Consider the following 7,261-nt stretch of genomic DNA (forward strand, 5'->3'; position numbering starts at 1 on the left):
TTGGGGCTCTTTTGTTCTTTTTGCAATATTATATGCCCTTATAGCACCACCGACAGATGATTACATCTTAATTTATTTTGTCGGTTTTGTAGTTGCAATTATTTGTCACATGGATGCGGGGTCATTTCTTTTTCTCACAAAATACATATATACATACATATACATACATATATATATATATATATATACATATATATATACATATATATATATACATATACATATACATATATACATATATATATATATATATATATATATATATATATATATATATATATATATATATATAAAACAAATGATGGCATGATAACAAATTTGATTCCACTGTCTAATAGCTTCGTTAATCTGTTACTCAGCAGTTGGCCCATCAATTTTCCTGGTGATTCATCCATTAATTGTAATGCACACCAGATGGCTGAAAATTATGCCAGATTATCTACATTAGAGGTGGCTGCATGTATGTTTTGTTGGTGTGTAATACAAATATAATTTGACTTTGTAAATAAACAATACTACTAAAATATTCATATTTTAAATGAAGTAATTCTCCATTTGAATGAACTGTACTTTATAGGTCATCAACCATTCAAGTGATTTTGATTCACATCTATAGTATCTGCTGTGTCTGGGCAGATAAGCCTTGTTCTAAACATAAGATACACACAAGAAGATACCAACTCTACCTATGATGACCAGAGGTCATCCAACAAGCAGGTGCACTAAGGAAGCTAAATTGAGCACAAAAAAGAAACATCCGGGCGGAGCACAGACACTCTGAGCTTGTAAGGGGAAAATGATTACTCTATATATAACTGCCACAAATGAGAAAATATGTAAATGGAGGTCCAGATTTTAGAGTGGAAATGATAATATTAAAATCAGATTTAATGGGTATGCATTAAAAAATGAGGACCAAACAATGAGAACAAAGAGAATGTCTAAAAAAAAAAGTATTAAACTAATAAAGCACTGTAATGCTGTTAATAAAGCACTGTTATACTGTATACATATAATAAGCACTACCAATGTGTGCCTATATAGGGCAATCATGTTAGTCCGGATGGCAAAGGGTATGGTAACCCAAACTTAACCAACAAGCAGAACAATAGACCCAATGCTGTGGGAGTCAGTGTGAAACACAATAATAGTGTCTAGACAGCAATTGCACACATTTAGCCAGAATTCAGAGTCAGTCTGGCTAGTGGGACTTTAAGCATAGTGATCATATTAAACTCCGCCTGCTTAGCTCTTACCCTCAATAACATACACCTACACACAGGGAGAGGGTGGGGAATGGCGCTACATAGAGATCCCTGTAAACTAGTCTATGCTGTCCCTGCGGGGTAACAGTACACGCAGCGGTGTATCTCCTGAGTGCACTTAAGAAACCATGTCAAAGGCATAGGAATAGGTAAGTGCCTAAGTATATGGCCTAGTGTTAGCAATTGTGTCTATAAGCCATAATGAACAACAGTGTGTAAAGGAGGGGACCAGAGGGTGATGGTACACATGAAACTCCTCCCGATCAGCTCTTACCCTCAATAACATACCCTTACACACATGGGGAGGGAAAGGGTGGGGGACAGAGTTGGATGGAGGACCCTGTAGGCTGGACTATGCTGTCCCTGCAGGGGGTGAAAGTAAACCTGATTGCAGCTCTCCATGGGGGTGCTGCGCCACAGTTCCCAGCTCTCACAGGTCTCAAGCAGTAGTCCCGGTATGGCATGGTCAGTATGGCTAGGCTGCTTGTGGTAGCGTGAAATGTGACGTCATGTGACATCATCTCGCTACCCTCTGACGCACTTTTCGCAAAGGCTTCTTCCAGAGAGGGTGAGAACCTCTATTGCGTGTGTCACCTTATAGGCACCGGCTAAGTGGAGGAGGATACAGAGGGGTGGAGCTACTGCTCGTAATGAGCTTAATTGACCGTTCTATTGCTATGGCATGTACATGAATCATATCAGCAGGGGCACCTGCAGGAAACCAGTAGGGTTGTGAGTAGGGCACACTATGACTGGCAATCCCTAAGGATTGCACAAAATGCTGAATTTGATTTCAGAGTGTAACTTGCCCTGGTGCTACCAGAGGGGATGACAGCTAAACACCTTATCATGCACCGTTGCTTAGAACATAGCAAAAAACATAAATGGACTAATCAAATAAATACCTATTACGTGATATGGCATAGGGTATCTATAGAAAGAATGTATATGCAACAGGTGTTCCCCCACCATAAGGGAATCAGCAGCTACTACGATACTGATGCTACCTGTTAGGCGTACAGACGGCCTTTTGTGCGTCTGAGGCCACTGTACCAACTCTGAAGATCCAGAGAGGAACCCTATTAGCTGAGGCAGCTGTGACGCGCGAGGCTGACAGAGGAGCTCCCGGATGCGAGTGAGAGCCGTGGACCGGGTAGAGCGTGTAGAAGCCAAGCAGCTGATCTGGGTGAGTGGTTGAAGTGCACCCAGAGTCACTTTATGCTTTTAACCAGCGGGGAGAGTGTGAGTGTTTCCCTCCCCCCTCTGTTTTGTATGTGATTCAAGTGTAGCCCTCTTTCCCCCCCCCTTAAGTGAGATTGGGGTGGGTAGGTGTATCTGACTACTTATCAGTGTGGTGCTATACCTGTTGGCTCACAGGAGGGCTGAGCTTCCGCCATGGGGAACCTGGGGCATTTATACTAGGGGTACTTACTTCCAACGATGCAGCGCCTCCACCTGCGATGGCTCCCACCATAGGGGGAGTGGTTCCTCGCAGGACAATCACAATAATCGATACTCACACAGATATATATATTAACTAGGGACTTTACTCAACAGGCAAGAAACAGATCACAGCAATATCAACATCATAACCTGTGTCCCTCTCTAGAGGAGACACTTACTGCGTTGCGCAGGACGCTTCCCCAACACTAGGTGATCCCACCCAGTGTCCCGCACTCTAGTAGAGAACGTGGGTGACTGCGCAGTCACTAATTAATGTGTTAGGCCTGTTGGTGCACATATATATTGAATACCTTCCGAGCACTCCGATGCTCGGGCCTGCAACACTCTTCTAAAAGGGTCAGACGTGCGATGCATCCGTCTGATCCTATCCAGGTACTTCTCCAGGAACCCCAACGAGGGTCCCACCGCTTCACGGGAACACAACCGTCTCACGGTAACAGCAACCGAATCATGGGAACAGTAACCGCCGCTATCCCTGTCTATCCCTAACTAACCCTAACGTGACAGGAACCCTAACCTAGGGCCTGTCCCTGATGAACCGCAACCTGTGGTGGCTTGGGGGAAACTCCTAGGGCCTGCGGGGTAATAACCTGCCCCACTCCCCTAACTCATCCCAGTCCTAACACTCACTGAACCCTAACACTAACACTAACACTAGCAGCTACGCACTGCAAACTTTGTAACGCGTACAGCAACTTGCTGCACACTAGCACTATGCCTTCTTGTCAGGCCTCACAGCCCTGCCAGCCGTGATCCTGACAAGACAGCACACACACACGCACTAAGGGCAGCTTCCCTGTCTTGGGCCGTCCCTCAGCACTTACCCACTAACCTGGTGGGGAGTTGAGGCCTTACTTGGGATGTGGGGGACCTTACTCGATGCAGGAGCTGCACATGCTCTCTGCACCCTTCCTTCCCTCACAGCTCCCCAGCTCCAACTGCCGTTCTCAGCGCGCGAAATGTATCTTATTGCTCCCTCTGGAGATCCTTGGCCCTTATTGGCCACACGGAGGCACCTGATGTGCTTGCCCCTAAGCCTCATGGGAGTTGTAGTCCCGTGGAGGCTGCAAATACATTGGGGCCGCGTGCGCGCCTTCCCTGCGCCTGCGCGAACTACTAATGGCCGCCTCACTATTTCCTGCTCCTTCTCTACTCTCGCGCGACTCTGCCCTGTCTCTGGGGCTCTTCCTGCCCTCGCGCGATCACTGCGCATGCGCGAGTCTCTCTGCAATGGCGGCGCCCTGCTCTGCGGCCGCCGGGACCTTAGAGATGCGATCGCGGCCTTAGCAACGGCCCGATCGCGTCCCCGGCAACCGGCCGCCGGCAGGAGAAGCCGCGCTGCTCCCTGCTCCAGCCCCCACCCTTGGAAGCAGCCGTCGGGTCATTCGGCACCCGCGCTCGAGCTGCTCCAGGGGAGGGGGGTCTCAAGGGGCTGCTGGAGACCAGGGTTACACAAGTAAAGTGTTAAAGCACTATTGTCTTTGCATCTGTGTTTCCTTCTGCATACTGTATGAGGTCTGGAAGGAGTCCCTACACCAGAAGATTCTTTGGACTATGGGAGAGCAGTACTTTGTGGTATCAGTGTTTAGTTAATCACTGGGGGTAATGTCACTCTGTATTGCACATTTTAATCTGCGACAGGAAAACATGTTGGTTTGGATTGGTGTTTTTTGGTGGTTTGGGAGACCGCTGGTGTTCAGGCAGCATTTTGAAATAATTATTTTATATCACTTATTTGTTGTGCTTTATTTGTTGTGTAAGGGAATCAGCGGCTACTACAGTACTGGTGCGTACAGAAGGCCTGAGTCTCCACTCAAAGGGAGCCTGGGGTGACTGTGTGTTCTGTATATCTCTATATGGCGCAGAGCCACCACCTATGAGGATCCCGGGTAATAGGATGACTGCAGAGCCTCCACCTATGAGGATCCTGGGTAATAGGATGACTCCTCATAGGAACTCGTATAACCAGGGTATACCTTCAATAACACATTCACAATTAAAATATAATATAACTCCTTTACTGTGGTCACACAGAAAGCATAGCATGACACTCACAACACAATGCACGGTAATAACAAATAGTAACAGTAATATTCCGGTGGTAGCTAGCCCAAATAATACCTAAGGTGCTCGTGCACCTGTAACCTAGTGTTCTGCGAGCAATCCCTCCCAGTGTGTGTGAGGGCCAGCGCTACCCTCCCCCCTTGCGTAGGTGTACAATACATTCCTGGCTTAAGGTCCAGCCAGGTCACACTTTCCAGCAAAGGCAAGAACAGCAACAAGGTCCCACGTTGCGGGGTCTCCAACAACAAGACCGTCACACCTTAGGGCCCGGGTGATGGCTGGTCCACAGGCCGCAGTGGGAAGCCTCCATCTGCGCTCCGGTCTGCTCCGCTGTGTTCCCTAACTACCAGGAGCTATCTCTACTTAGGGCCAGCCCTGCACACCTTCTAATGTGAGGGAGAAACTACCTTGGGCATAGGGGCAGGCTTCGGGCCTAGTCCGGGAGCTTTACAGGCTCCACCTTCCTACCTTCCTCCTCCCTGGCTCCGGATCATTTTACAAGGTCACCCCTTTACCGCAGAGGAAATCCTTTCAGTCTCTGCCTCTTCCGGCCGCGCAAGTCCCAAGATGGCCGCCGCTGCGCAACACATCGCCCATACCTAAGACTGCGCTTATAGTGCCAACAACGGCAACAGCGTTGCGACGTTGCGTAAAAACAAATGCATTGCCACCGCCGCGTGAGCTTATAGTAAGCGCGACAGCGTGACTGAGCGATGACTTGGTCGCGATCGCTGGAAGTCATCTCAATTTGGTTTTTCCAGCGACCGTAGCCTGACGTCGCCATCGCCGGCACTATAAGCATAGCCTAACATGTGGTGCCAACCGCAAGATGGCTGCCACATCTCTTGCCAATCCTCCCGGGCCACAGGACCGGCTCCCTATGGAGGTAAGTGGAGTACCCTGCTACATAAGTATACAAAAAAACTAAAGTCATTGGGGCTGAGGGTGTGAAGATCGTAGATCCACTAGCTCTCTCGCTGTAGGAGGAGCCTATCCCAGTCTCCTTTTTGGGTCCCATATTGACATGGTCAATACCACAGAAAAGGAGGCCGCTGATATCTCCCTCATGTACTTCATTGACAAGGCGTGTTAGGGGGGTCTCTAGATGGTAACGCACCGAGCCAACATCCTCCAAAATCCGTCACCTAAATCCATACAAGCGGCCTCCTTTTCTGTGGTATTGACCATGTCAATATGGGACCCAGAAAGAGAGACTGGGATAGGCTCCTCCTACAGCGAGAGAGCCGGTGGATCTATGATCTTCAGACCTTCACCCCTATTTTTGTTTACTGTTTGGATTAAATTGTTTAGAATTTGGATGGCTTGGTGTTAGTACATTTTAGGATTGGTTTGCATTTTAAATTATTTATTAGTTTTGTTGGCTACTAGTTTAAAATCATTCATTGATTTGTTGGCTAGTGTTGTAAATTAATTATTTGTTTTGTTGGATAGTGGTTTTATTTCTTTAATAGATTGATTGGATAGTTGTTTATTTAATTGTATTGTTTTGGAATAACATAATTGTAATAATTGTGTTATTTTGGCGATATATAATTATTTATGATATGTTCTATTAGGCTATTTAGTTCTTTTATTATTGGGGTGTTTAGGTGCTTCTGTATTTATGTGATTATTGTGTATTTTTGGCCTTATTTATTTTTATTAGGTTGACCATTGGGTGATATAGTGACCTATCATGCCCATATTTTATGGGTATGATATACCACTGTGCCAATCAATGGCTACAGGATGAGTATAGTGGGTCCAGGGTGGGTGGTTAGGACTCAAGGATATGTAACGGGGGACGGGGGTTAACCCCTTAATTACTATAACTGTTATTAACCGCTACAGTGATTAAGGCGTTAGGGGCCATTTGATTGTATTATTTATTGTATTCTTTCTGGCAACAGAGGACATGGACCTGCAGTATGGTGATGAGGATGAGGATGATCTTCATGATGGCAGGGGTAAGTTGAACTTGTTTTACTTTATTTATTCTAGCTGGCTAATGTTTGATTTTATAATTGCAAATTAGCAATTAGCAATATCTGTATAATAGTAATTTTGCCCATTACTGTACTGTATGTGTTGGGGGGAGGGGGGAAAGGGATGAGGTGTATTTATTGCAATGTATTCCACTTTTTTTTGCAACAGGATTGGTACTGCAGGCCAGCGGAGACCCGTAGGGACCCCTGCCGTCCTGTGGTACCAATCTTGTGTATAAAAAAAAATGTGGGGGTACAGGGAGTGAGTGGGTTGTCTATTGGTGGTTAGTATATATTGTAATGTTTATTGGGGGCAGAGGGGGTGAGTGAAGGTCCAACTACACCCTTCACTCACCCCTCTGCCCCCAATAAAGCTGCTCTTCTTTCTCAACCCCTTCATTGCCTTAGCGGTTAGCCGCTAAGGTAATGAAGTTGCCTGTAAATGCATTTTTATTGCATGGAATTCATGCCGGGGGTCTACCG

This window comes from Ascaphus truei, chromosome 5 (genome assembly GCF_040206685.1).
Source record: "Ascaphus truei isolate aAscTru1 chromosome 5, aAscTru1.hap1, whole genome shotgun sequence".
Classification (NCBI taxonomy): domain Eukaryota; kingdom Metazoa; phylum Chordata; class Amphibia; order Anura; family Ascaphidae; genus Ascaphus; species Ascaphus truei.